Genomic DNA, 13,265 nt, shown 5'->3' on the forward strand with positions numbered 1-13,265 from the left:
TACCCCTTTAAGAATCTGGTCGAAGTCCTTTTCCTCTCCCTGCCCCCCCTCGCGGTGCCGGGGAAGCCCAGCGCCCACCCCTTTCTCCTCTTGCGGGCTTAACTACGGGTTCGGCTGCCCATCCGTCACAGAGGCGCCGCCTCTGATTGGCTTCGGGCCGGGAGGCGGGGCGGGAAGGCCGGAGAAACTAGTTTGTTGGCGGCGCCCCTGCTGTACCGCAGTAGCAGCGCGCTCAGCGGCTTTTGCGAGCCGGGGGAGGGGAGCGGCGGTGGCGAGGGCTGCGGAGCCTCGCGCGGGCGGCTAGGGGCCTCTGAGCGCGGCGGGTGGCGACGCCCCGAGCGGTGAGTACCCGGGCTGGGCTGGGGACGCCGTCCTCGGGCCGGTCTAGCCGCGCGCCCGGCCGCCGGCTTTGGCACTTGTCACCACCCCCCACCCCGGGCTGGGACCGGGAGCGCCGGGTCCCGCGCGCCCCGCCGTGGGAGCCCGCGGCAGAGTGAGCCTCGCGGGACCGCGTGCCCCGCGAGCAGCACAGTGGGGCTCGAGTCCCTGGAACCGCCTCGGCCACCTCGGGGTCTCGGGGGGCTGGAGTCGGGGACAATGGTGGGGAGTGGAGGTCTGTGGAGAGCCGTCCCCTCCCCAACCCCGCTCCTCCCTCCTCGTGAGTGCCTGGGGACCCGGCCAGGGTATTTGCTGAAAGCTCTGAGCGAGAGAATGAATTGTTTTGCAAATGGATGTAGCGCGCGGGAGCTGCAACTCGTTCCCCTGGGAGTGCTTGATTCATTGAGTCCGCAGACTCTCTTTTTAAAAAATTACTATCGATCCTGGAAAGAGGAGACTGCCTGTCTTTGAGAATGTGAGCAGCCCGGCTTTGCGCCGCGGGCCGGGCAAAGTCCCCGCGCACTTGACGCCGAGGGCCAGATGGCTGCCTGCCTCTTGCAGAGCGAGGGCAGAGGGGTTTAACCAAGGGAAAGGTCGTCCACGCGAGCCCGGCCCGGAGTCTCCTGTGCCCCGGCCGTTTACGTCCCACCTGACAGGGCCCCTCGTCACTGTTTAGAGAGCTGTGGAGCAGCAGAGGAATGGTCACCCGTCCTAAGCCCCGCCCACCTGCCCCCCAGGGTGGCTGCCACCCTAGCAGGTCCAGAGCAAGCCTTCTCTGGACCCGGCTGTCCTGTTCACCCCATCTTGCCCTGGCTCCGGGACCCCGCAGCACTTGGGCACGCCCCCCACTCCTTTTCCCCCTCGTGGTTGCTTGAGAAGCTTTCTGGTTGGGACTCTGTGCCCCCGGGGGCACCATACAGTTTTGTGCTGGTGCTTCAAAGAACCCAAAGTTTATTTCCACTATCTTTGAGCAGAGAAATCTTTATAGAGATCTTAACAAAGGGGGTGGGGTGGGGTGGGGTGGGGTGGGGTGGGGTGGGGTGGGGCCCGACCCGGGGTGGGGCCTGACCCAGGTCCCCCGCAGGTATAACGCAGCCACTCTTGGTCCTGCTGGGTTGCTTTTGGGCAGGGGGAAAGCTCTCTGAGCTTTGGCCCTCTCTGGTGAGTCAGGGCAGAGAAGGCCAGGTGTCTGGGCCTTTTGGTTTCGCTCTGGTTCTGACGGCGTGACTGAGGGAGGGAAGTTGCCAGGGGGAGAGGAGGCAGGGACCCCACAGTCTGATCACAGGCCAGACTCTGGTGACTCTGACTTGGGTCAGGCCCTTTGGGACCCTGGGCCTCAGTCTGCCCATTCACAGGTGGGACCGATGCTCTTTGAGCCCAGGTGTGCTGTTAGGATTGCTAAGGGGGTGTTGGTGAAGGCTTGCATTTGGGGACTGGGGAGGAGTAGGACCCAAGGTCCACCCCACCAGGGGCAGGTTTGGTGTCCTTCTAACACCGGGTCCTTGAGTCCCCAAGCCGTGCCTTTGGAGGATGACGGAATCAGTCTTCCGTGCCCGGCAGCTATCTCCGTCTTGAGACATTCCCTTTGTCAGGAAGTGACTCCATGCAGGTTACTCAAAGGAAGGTAGAGAGAAATGGTAGAGACCTTCTTCCCGGGGCTCAGGCTGCAGCCGGATTTATGTATGCGGGGCAGAGAGAGGAGCCGCGGGCGAGTGGCACGCTCCACCTCAGAGGCAGCTTCTGCAGCCTGATGCCCCTTAATAGCATCTTAAACCTGCGGGCGCTCAGTGTGGGAGAGGAGAGCAGGAAGAAAGAGGACTATTACCCGGGCCTTGGACTTCCTGGTCTGCAGCGAGAGCAGGCGTGGTTCTTCCCATCTATTACCGAGATGCGCGATTGGGGGGGAGGGGGCGGTCAAAGGGAGTGGTGGTTTGTTCATTCATTCGTGAACGATTAATTGATTCATGGTTTGAAGGGGCTTGATTGGGACCCTGCCTTCGGGGAGCTCCTGGACCAGGTGTGCTGGCATGTATGTGGGTTAGAGGCCCTGACACATCGAGGTGTGCACAGTACCCCAGTGACAAAGGCAGCAAGGGGAGCTGAGGGGACACAGGAGGTGCGCGGGTGGTGAAGGCTTCCTGGAGAGAGGATGCCTTGATTAAGTAAAGATGAGAAAGGCATGTGGTGGGCTACCACCTCCCCCCACCCACTCACACTTCTCCCAGAGGCCACTTCATTGCCAGCCTCCAGGCAGGTGCAGGTTGAGGGCAGAGAGCATGCAGGTGGGAGGTGATGGAAAGGTTCACCTGGGACAATGGTGGTCTGGCCCAGAAGTTCCCCAGGAAGATGGGTGACTTCTGGATACAGCCGATCTGCTCAGGGAATCATGGGAGAACCCACCCCACCAGCCCCAAAGACCAGCCCATTGCCTGAGCCGTTAGTCCCACGGTACCAGCCCTCAGTGTGGGTGTGGCCTGAAAAAGGAGGGGGCTAGCAGAGCTGGCACAAGAAAACAGAGTGGCCAGACACAAATGAATTGGCTGATTGAGATGCTCCTTTTCATCTAATGTGGTAAATTTCATAATTGAATTGCCTTAGGCAACCAGGGCTGTTGAAGCGTTTTCCCAGCCAGAAAACACTTAGTTGGGACAGCTAGGGGCGGGGGTGGGGAGAGTGTATGCATCCACAGCTTTTACTCACAGCATCCCAGCAGGCCTTTTCCCTTAGGAATCTGGGTCTGTCCCCAGGTGATGGAAGTCAGCCCAGCCTCCCCTGTAGGTTCCACTCCCTTTCCTAGACCACCTGGCCCCTGAGCAGCACTGCTCCCACCCCAATCTAATATGTAGCTAAAGCTGATACCTGTCACCTTCAGGCACTCACCTTGCCAGACTTACTCCAGGTCCCTTAGCTGTTAGGAGCATGGAAGGGGGATTGTGGGATGGAGGGCAGAGAGAGGGCTCAGGGATGGGAGAGTCCCCTGTTATTAAGTCTCTTCAGCACCAGGTTGTGGGTTGGGGGGAAGAGCATGGGCTCTTTGAACTGGACTCGGGTTCAGATGTTGCTTATGTGTCTGTGGTCAACCCTCTCCTGGGGTCCCAGCCACCTGCACCCACCCTGCCCCCTCCCTCTAGTGCCAGTAGACGCTGTTCTTTCTTACTGCTAAACCTTTCCTTCCCAGCCCTGTCAGTGACCTTTTGGATGAAAAATGGTAGGCATGTGTGGCTCACTAACCTGTTTTTAAAAGTGCCAGCTCTGTGGTCTCAGAAATGCAGCTTAGTTGGGAAATTTCACTGTATTTTCTGCAAATACATAAAAATCTCCCAAGCCATTCTTTCCCCCAACGATGGTCTCCTGTACCTCTGGGACAGAGTTTAGATGAGGCTCTCTGGGCCCCACCTTGCTTCAGCGTGACTGAGGCCCAAGGCCAGCTCCACCTCTTCACCAGCTATCCCGCAGATGGAACCCTCACACCTGGACCGTGTCAGCAGAAAGAGCACTTAAGTGGGGGTCTGGGAGTCCTGCTCTGCCGCTACCTGGCTGTGCAACTTCCTGTAGGTTCCCTTACCTCTGTGGGCCTCGATTTGCTCTTTTGTAAAATGGGTGGATGTTCTTCAGTACAATGCTACTATTAAATGTCTTGCTGTAAAATCTCAAAAGGTCTTGTGTCCTCTGGTATTAAGTAGTTTTATAAAGCTTGAGTTACTTGCATAGCTCTCTTGGGCAGGAAGAGGGAGAGGTGGCCGGTAGAGTGCAGAGGGGCTGAATTAGAAGGCAGGAATCTGGCGTCCTAGCTCCAGCTCTGCCTCTGATGGGTGCTGTGGGCCTTTGGGCAGCTCGCCTTCCTTCTCTGGGCCCTCATTTTTCCACCTGTAGAATGAAAGTGTTGTAGTAGGCAGTCGCCCCATTTCCTTTCCTTTCTTGGTGAGTGGAAACTGAGTCAGACTTTCCCGGTAACTCCAGAGGGACAGGGCTCTCTCCTCCCTCGGTCCCCTGCCTCTGTCCACTGCCTTGGAGTTCGGGGCCCAGGTGTGAAGGGCAGCAGGTGTGGGAGCACTTAAGTTGACACCCCCCACCCAGCCCGGAACAGATGGGGTGAGACCTAGCCTGCGGAGTGTCCCCTGGGCATAGAGCCTAGGGCCACCTCTGAAAGGAGAGGTGGTCAAAGACCTCCTAGGGGGCAAGAGGGATCTTGAGGGAGCCCAGGGGGACAGAGGAGGACGCCAGGCTCCCTGCCTTCTGCACGCAGCACTTTGCCAAGGAGGCGCCTGCAAGACCAGTCTGATGGCTCCTCCTGCGAGGAGGCGGTAGGCGGGGGCTGAGCAGGGCCGTGGGAGAACTGTGTCAGCAACTGCCAAAGGGAGGACCCCTTTGTCGCTCCCCACCCACCTCTGTCTGCCAGGAAGTCACCTTGGACTGTCAGCTGCCCGCCCCTCAGAGTAGGATGCGGGATCGGATGGAAACTCAAACTCAGACTTGCTTATTTTCTGCCTGCTCCTGTTGGGCCCCCAGGGAGAGGCTGACCACAGATCAATCTAGGCTGAAAGGAATTAATTTCCTAATTAAGATAAGAAAGGCTTGGCTCATTCAAACCCCAGGATGAGCTGCCTGCCCGATTTGCAGTTGGCCAGGTCAGATCTGTCTGGGCAGGAGTGAGGGCCAAGAGACGGAGGAGCTCTTTTCCTAGAAAGCCATGGCGATTGCATCCTGCATCCAGAGTTCAAGTTCTGCTGTATCCCAGCTGGGCTTGCGAGACCTTGGGCAGCGAGTCCCTTAACCCATGAGCACCTGTATTGTTTGCGGCTTTGGAAATCCGAGGGAGTGAGATGTACAGCTCCATTCAGGCAACAGACATTTATTCAGCACCTTCTGAATGGCTCACCCTGGACAAGAAACTGGGAAGGGAAGTCAGGTTCAAAGAGGGTCTGTACTTGCAAGCTCGGCCTCTGGCCTGGGAGACAGACAAGTAGTCAGGTGGTTATGGGTCAGCGCTAGGCTGTGAGTGGCGTGGCCAGAGCCATTGGACACGTGAGGAAATGGACTGTCGTTTGTATCTCGATTCCTAATGTGGCCAACGAATGTTTTTTGCCGTCTGTTTTCTGCCAGGCTCTGCGATGCAGCAGAGAACAAGGCAAGGTCCCCACCATCCTGAGGCCCCCATTCAACTGGGGGAGGCAGACCACAGATGGATAAAATAAATAGAGCTGCGGTTGGGCTGCAGAAGGCGGACGGGGAGGTGTGAGGAAAAGGATCAAGGTGGGGCATCTGCTTAGACGAGGGGGCTCTGGGCTGGTGACATTTGAGCTGCAAGATGGCAAGAGGCAGCCGTGGGAAGATCTGAGGAAGGGGGTGCCCAGCAAGTGCACAGGCTGGGAACATCGTGGACTGGGGAGGGGGTTGAGACGAGACCCAGAGATAGGCTGCAGCCATTCCATTCTGGAATCTTCTGATGCATAGGGAGCCTAAGGAAAACATGTTCCTTTTAAGTTGTTTTATTGTCTTTAATTTCAATCATACATCAGTAGGTTCCCTTTATAAACAAACAATGTAAGAAGAAATGGAGCATGGTATGAAAGTAGCCCCATCCTTGGTATCTGTCAGCAGTTTGGGGCATACTGTTCTCGTCCCCCTTTTCATATACAGATTTTGTGCTTATATAATTTGGATCACACTCAGTACTCCACAGTGTCTATCACTTACTGTGTGGTGGATCTCTTTCTCTTTTCACAGCAGTGTAATATTCCACAGTGTGGCCAGACCACCATCTTTCAGCTCACAGTCTCCTAACAGGAGACGTTTTGGTTGTGTCTGATTTTTCTTCCCCCCTATACAATCCATGAAGTCATGTACATCCCTGATCATACGTCTTTCTGGTCTTCAAATTTTCATTGTCAAAACCAAGTGCCGTTTGCGAAGACTAATAAGCCAGTTTTCTCTCCCATTGATGGTGTCTGGGAGCCCACTTCCCCACGTCCTCACCACACTTGATATTATCCACATTTTCCCTTTTAGCTAATGTGACGGGGAAAAGGATCTCATTATTCCTTTAAAAAAAAAAAAAGTTATCCAGTTTATTCAGGCTTTCTCTTTTTATTGTAATCCATCGTTGTTTTTTCCAGAGGATCAAGGTTTAGCGAGCGCTGCCTCTCGCTGGTCTGACCGTGGCTGGGGACTCAGCGAAGCCTTTGCCCTGTGTACTCATCTGTGAAATGAGGTCCTTTTAATCCCCGCCCTGCCCCCTGCCAGGCTCCTGCGTTTTGGGCATGGGAAAACATTCCTGAAAGTTCATTTTATGCTGAAAAGCTCTGCAGACATCATGGGTTTTACTAGTGAAAGGCAGATATCTGGAGCCTGGAACATTTGAATGGATGTGAGTGTTTCTAAACAGCCAGTGTGTCCAGGGGAGGGGCTGGGCTGGCTTTAGGTGGGACGTCTGCCTTGCATCCCTGAGATGGGGAGGGCCTCACCCAGCCAAGTCAAAGAAATGAGACAGGAGGGCAGAGAAGGTTCTCTAGCTGGTCTAGGGACAGGCTTAGAAAGGGGCATTGGTCACCACAGACTTGATCCCCCATTTATCTGTTGGTAGAGACCAAAGGCTGGGGCTCCTAGAACTTTGTGTATTTCCATGTTTGTTACTTTGGGGGTCCTTGTCTGTTTTCCTGTAACAGGAGGCTTTAAAATAAGCAAAAGATTGACAAAAGGGCCCTTGTACTTGATTTGGAGACAGAAGGAGGGGAAGCTGTGGGGATTGATAAAGGAAGGGTGGGATCAGGGCCAAGGAAAACCAGGCCCTTGCGGTCCCTGGGCGGCCTCAGGCCCCATGATGCAGGAGCCAGGGAGCTGGCTGGGCCCCTGGAGGAATTCATCACTGCTGGAATTCAGGTGCCTGGGGACACATAGCTAGGCTCTCCTGTCCTTCCCCAAGTGGGCTCTAACACAGCGGGCCCACACCTTGGGGAGCAGCATCCAGGCTTGGCTGCGATTGCCCTGCTGCCGCCTGGGACCTAAGCCCTGGTGGAGGCTTCTGTTATCCCCACCAGCCCGACCTGGTTGGGACAGCTGTGGGGAGCTGGGGGGGACTAGGCCACAGACAGGAAGGTGGACAGACACGGGTGGGGGGGGGCGGTGATAGCAGCGGACGAACAAGCAGATGGACAGAGGGCTTTGGTCGGGAGGCATCCTGCCTTTGTACCTCTGCAGCCAGTGGGCAGGAGGAGAGAAGGCTGAGACCTTGGCTGCAGGCACATCTTTGCATTTGTTAGGCATCCCATGGTTCTGAGGGTTGGGTTTTTCATGAAGGGAGTGAAGGGAGCCTCTCACTCAGGAGCTGGCTCGAGGGCAGTCGGTGAGGGCAGGGGCAGAGTGGGCTGCCCTTTCTGGGTCCCACCCCACTGCCACCCCCAGCCCAGCCTGCAGGGGTTTGTGGAGTCAGAGTGAGGTCGTAGTCGCCAGGTTTTGTTTCAGGCACCAGGATCGACTGGTCTGTCCGTGTTGCAGGAAGTAAAAAAGTTAAAAAGCTATTTTTACCGCTCCAACTAGGACTTTTTACAGGAAGGTACAATTACAAGCAAAATGTCAGGGTTTGGCTGGCCAGCTGATCCCTGGGAGGCTGCCACAGGCCAAGGCAGGGACTACGGCGGTGTCGGTGGGTGTGTAAAGCGAGACTCATTTGCACGTGGACACATCCCTACCCTGGGTGCTGGGTGGCTTCCTCTGAACCACTTGCAGCGTCTATATAGTTTTCCTCTAGGCAGAAAAGAGGCCTTTGCCGGGATTTGTCCAGGTTAGTGCACCTGAACACGTTATGATTGGCTGGTCATGCGATTATGAAGCCAATCTGGGGAGCTGTAAGCCATTCTGTTCCGGACTGCTCAGGAAGTTGAAATTTTGTTAAATGAAATTATTGAGAACCTACGGTGTGATAGCCACACTGCTAAGTGCTAGAGGTAGAGATGGATCAGACAGACACCGCCCTAGAGCATTACCCATGCAGCATTAAGGATGCAGAAAGTGCCATCCCCGAACCCTTTGGACAAGCACCTGGTATGTTTTTAATTTATATGCATTGTGGCCAGAGGCCATGCAGGGCTTATGTTAGCTTCTGTTGTGGCCTAACGGATCACCACTAACTTAGTGGCTTAAACAATACCTATTTATTAGCTCACAGTTCTGTAGGTCAGAAACCTGGGCTGGCTCAACTGGGTTCTCTGCTTAGGCTGTCACAAGTCCAAGGTCAAGTACCAGCTGGACTGGGCTCTTATCCTGAGGGTCTGGGGGAGAATCTGCTTCCAGACTCATTCAGGTTGTTGGGAGAATCAAGTTCTTGGTGGTTGTAGGACTGAGGTCCCTCTCGCCTCCCTGGCTGTCAGCTAGGTGCTGATCTTGGCTCCTACAGGCTGCTGCATTCCATGCCAGATACCCCCTACCCCACCCCATCTCTAAGCAGCAGTGGAACGTCAGATCCTTTCCCGCTTCAGATCTCTGACATCAACTTCTGCAATCAGCTGAAGAAAACTCTGCTTTAAAGGGCTCATGTGATTAAGTCAGGCCCACTCAGAGCATCTCCCTATTTTAAGGCCACCTGATTAGTTAGTAACATCATTAATTATATCTGCAAATCCCTTTGCTATGTAGGTAACATGGTCACAGGAGTAAGACCAGGGATGGAGATCAGGGTTCCATTCTTGAATTTTCCTGCCCAGGGCTTGTGCCAGCAGGGGCTACAACAGCAACAGTATTGATAACAGCAGGTCTCATGAATAGAGTGAATTTTGTGTGTCCCACCGTGCTGGGCTCTTTACATGGACCTTCTCATTTAATTCTCAGGATAGCACATTGACACTTATTCCACCCGCCCCGTTTTCCAGATGAGAAAAACTGAGGCTCAGAGAATATAAGTACCTTGGACCAGTCATACAGGTAGAAACAGCAGTGCTGGGATTTGAGACCAGGACCTTAGCGCCTAACCACCCCCTCAGGGTGCTCGAGGCCAGCATCTCCAGTTTGATTACTGTGATTTGCAGAACACTATGTAGGACAGGGATGAGGGTTGCTCTTTCCCATCCAGCATTTAAAATACTTAAAAATGAAACATACCAATCATATTGCAGGTTAACACAGCAGACACTGAGGGCCTCTCACGTGGATCTTTTTGATTCTTATTCCAGTGGGTATTTGTGGTTAATCTACTTCCCATTCAGCAATATTATCGATCTAATGTATTCCAGGCAGCAAAGATGACACAGAATAGTGTCCTCGATGAGTTGAAAATAAAAATAAAGGCAGAGTACCCAATGCCCTGAAGGAATAAATAATGCTGGACTAGAGAAGAACCCTCACAGCACCGCAGCAAAGGGCCAACGGGTATTAGAATGTTAATTGCAGGAGACAAGACAGAAATGTTCTCTTTACTCTCTGCCATGTTCCTGGTGCATAGCACAGGACCCAGCACATGGTAGGTGCTCAGAAATTCCTTGTCAGGTTAATTTTTTCAGTATCTACTATGTACGAGGCCCTGTACACGCCAGACAGATGTCAAGTCCAGGGGAGGGTGTGAGCGTGAAAAGAGAGGGCTTATGGAGAGAGGGAGTGGGGATGGGAGAGCTAGAAAGTCCAGCATGTGCCCCAGCGAGTGGTGGGGGAGAGGGGCTGGGGACCAGATTGCACAAGGCTTGGATGTCCAAGCCTCCTTGAAGCTTTTGAGCAGGAGAGAATGGTGGTCAAAAGTGAAGACCGGATTGCGTGGAGTGGGAGAGACTGGGGACAGGGCCTGTTCATAGCCCATTCCGCAGCTGTGAAGTCCTCACCTTGTTTCCGACGCAGGACTAGCCACACAAGGGACCCGGGAAGGAGGATTTAATGGAACTTGGTGGCCGAATGATACGCTAAAAATGTATGTACGAATGAGTTGCAGTTTCTGGGCACCCATGTATTTGGCTATAAATACACGTTACATATGTAATTTCAAGAGACCAAGAATCATCAACTGCGAAGCCCAAGGGCAGCAGCCTGTGCATGGCCCCTGTAGTTTGCCGTCTCAGGCGCTGCCCTCTGCAAACCACCGAGGTCTGTTATTTGGGGGAAAATGAGGGGTCCTGTGGTGAGAAGAAAGCATCTGGTGACGGAGGGAGGGGCAGAGCAGGCTGGGTTCTTCGAGGGGAGGCCGGCCAGCGGGGATCAGAGGACGCCAGCTCCTGTGCCCACACGTCCATGCAGGCTGGGGAGGGGCCGAGACCCTCCGGGCAGGTGATTCCACTCTCACTGCCCTTCACTTTCCATGGCAGTTTCTTTTTCGAGTCCTTTTAAAAAAACATGGTTAATGTGTGGAAGATGAGGAAGTTTTGCTAACCCACTGTTCTCGCAGTGTGGTCCCGGAGGGTCCCTGGGATTTTTTCGGGGTCCATGGGGTCAAAACTGTATTCATAGTAACACCCAGATATTATTTGCCTTTTTCACCCATTCCCTCCAAGTGCATAACCCCGTGACCCAATGTTTTCCAGATGACCATTGCATGAAGTTACTAAATCATGCATGGGTAAGTGAGCCAGAGTGCAAGACAGACCAGGAGACGGGAAGGTCATGGAGTACACAAGTGCACCACACGGGCTCAGGTCCCACACTGCAGCTAACCTTTAAGAAACTAGTGCTTGACAAGTCTTAGTGTTTTGTCAAAGAGGAATATCCAAAATGATCTGAAAAGGCTCTTAAAATCTGTTCCCTTTTCCAACTCCCTGTCTGTATGAGGCTGGATTTTCTTCTAGTCTTCAATGAAAACATTTTACAATGTTTAGGAGTATGGAATTAACACTTACACACTACTATATATAAAATAGGTAAGCAATAAGCATTTACTGTATAGCACTGGGAACTATATTCAGGATTTTGTAATAACCTATGATGGAAAGTAATCTAAAAATATATATATAACAATCACTTTGCTGTACACCTGAAACTAACACAATATTGTAAATCAGCTATACTTCAATTTAAAAAAAAAAAACACGACATTTTACAACAAATTGAATGCAGAAGCAGTTAGAGAGTCTGGCCACTATTCTCAATAAAATAAATTTTTTTTGGAAACTAGATTTATGAAAAACAACTGTTATTTATGCTAACATATAATGAGTTTATTATTGTTCTTCAGGTAACTAGTATACATTTCAGTTTTGTCTCAGTTTTAATTTTGTCTGTGATAAATATCAGTAGGTTAAACCACGTAACAGAAGCCCCTTAGGGTCCTCAATCGTTTTCAAATTGTAAAAAGATCCTGAGACCAAACCATTTGAGAACAGGTGTGCTAGGCAAAGCCCTTGCAAGCTGGGGCCTGGGTGTGGGCCCTGAACCCAGCTCTGTTCATCTGTTTTCCCCTTTTAGTCCCTTGGCAATCCTGCGAGGTTGGTGTGATTATTTTCACGTCCATTTTACAAATGTGGAAACCGAGGCACTGAGCATCTGAATACCCAGCACAAGCCTTGCAGTATAGAGGTGGCAGTGCCAGCAAGCAGGGAGGTGCCAGACCGATGTCCCTGTTCCCCAGGCAGGGAGGAAGGCAGGCGCCCGAGAGAGAGCTTGTAATGCAGGCCTGGTCTGCGTCCTCAAGTTACGTGCTGTTGGATGTAGTGCGAGCTCTTCAGGGTGGCACGGAGCCTGGCAGGCGGGGAGGCACACTTCCACACCCTTCCTCCTTTCCTGAGGCCCAGGAAGGCAGACTCAGGTTTGCTAAGTGGCAGCGAGGCACTTGGGAAATCAAGTGTTTTTCATTAAAAACAGCATCTCCTGTTCAGGCACACACGGCGTTTGCAGCCAGGAAGGCGGTTCTTCTTTCTAAACAGCCCATGTTGTGCCTTTCGAGCAGGGACTTTGGAGCAAAACAGCTTTGAATACTGAGGACGTGTGTGCGTTTCTTGCCTTCTCTGAGCCTCAGTTTGCCCACCTGTACAATAGGGACCGTGACGCCTCAAAGAGGTGCCGTAAGGATGAAATGAAAGAAGGCATGTACAGGGCCTGGGGCAAAACCTCGCTCACAGCCAGGTTCGAAAAAAGTGACCCCGGGACTTCCCTGGCGGTCCAGTGGTTAGGACTCAGCACTGCACGGGGCACAGGTTCGACCCCTGGCCGGGGAACTAAGATCCCACATGCTGCGTGGCACGACCCAAAAAAAAAAAAAAAAAAAAAGTGACCCTGCATCTGGCACAGTGTCCGGCAGGTTCAGGGGTGTGTGCGGTGGGGACAGCCTCCCCGCCCTCCTCCCCAGTGGTAGCTATCAACCCGTTTCTCACCCAGCCTACCAGAGACAGTCTGCAACCTCAGCAGGTGTGTGTGTGTGTATTACGTGTCTATGTGTATGACTAGGTAGTCGGTTTTTAACAGATGTAAGAGATGGCATCCTATTCATAGCACTTCTCGTTTTAGCAGAGAAAGTCAGTTGCTTATTTTTTATATATATAGTTCTGTAGTACTCCATTGTATGAATGAACCACCATTTCTTTAACTGGGCCTCTTGCCTGTGAACACTGAGCCTGTTTCCAGCCTTGTGCTTGCAGCCAAGAGGGACCTTGCAAGTGTGATGGAGGGCAGGATTCCTGGGCGTGGAGAGGCTGGGGCAGAGGACTTTTGTCATTTTGAAAGATCTTACCAAAGTGCTCTCCAGCTACACCCCCCTGCCCTCCTCCCTCTCCATGGGAGGGGAGAAACAGAGCTGTGTCTTGGGCTTTAGCAATTGAGGCACATTCCCATTCTGGTTCGACAGCAGCCCTGGCAGCCTGGAGTAGAACGAAGCTTTTAGAGCACAGGGAGAAAGAAATCCACGAACATGTAGCCGGTGCTTGACTTTTTTTTTTTTTTTCCTTCTGTCCTGTTCTGCGTGTGCATTTTCCTCCCAGGCTGTC

At 53.0% G+C, this 13,265-nt stretch overlaps 1 protein-coding gene across 2 annotated transcripts in view; it reads left to right on the forward strand.

Moving 5' to 3' along the window:
* Positions 1-234: 234 nt before the first annotated feature.
* The window catches only part of KLHL25 (kelch like family member 25), a 49,557-nt gene continuing 36,526 nt past the window's right edge, over positions 235-13,265 (forward strand). For both annotated transcript variants that reach the window (XM_061181783.1, XM_061181784.1), the window contains exon 1: positions 235-341. The gene's annotated coding sequence lies outside the window, so the exon portion shown is untranslated. The remainder of the gene's footprint in view (positions 342-13,265) is intronic.

Source organism: Eubalaena glacialis, chromosome 2, assembly GCF_028564815.1.
Source record: "Eubalaena glacialis isolate mEubGla1 chromosome 2, mEubGla1.1.hap2.+ XY, whole genome shotgun sequence".
Lineage (NCBI taxonomy): Eukaryota > Metazoa > Chordata > Mammalia > Artiodactyla > Balaenidae > Eubalaena > Eubalaena glacialis.